The sequence below is a fragment of the Otolemur garnettii genome, unplaced genomic scaffold (genome assembly GCF_000181295.1).
Source record: "Otolemur garnettii isolate 467f Iridium unplaced genomic scaffold, OtoGar3 scaffold00022, whole genome shotgun sequence".
NCBI classification, from domain to species: Eukaryota; Metazoa; Chordata; class Mammalia; order Primates; family Galagidae; genus Otolemur; species Otolemur garnettii.
The window spans coordinates 20,900,029-20,900,238 of NW_003852417.1; positions in this window are offsets into that span (position 1 = coordinate 20,900,029).

The following is a 210-nucleotide window of genomic DNA, read 5'->3' on the forward strand; positions in this document are numbered from 1 at the left end:
CCGTGACCAAGTAAGGTTTGTTCCAGGGTTGCAAGGCTAGTTCAGTATTCACAGATCAATTAATATAATCATTATAATTAGCAGGTTAAAGAAGAAAAATCACATGATTGTATAAACAAATGTAGACAAACATTCGACAAAATTCAACACCCATTCAGGATAAGTCACTATCAGGAAACTAAAAATAGAGATCTTCCTCCATGTGATAAA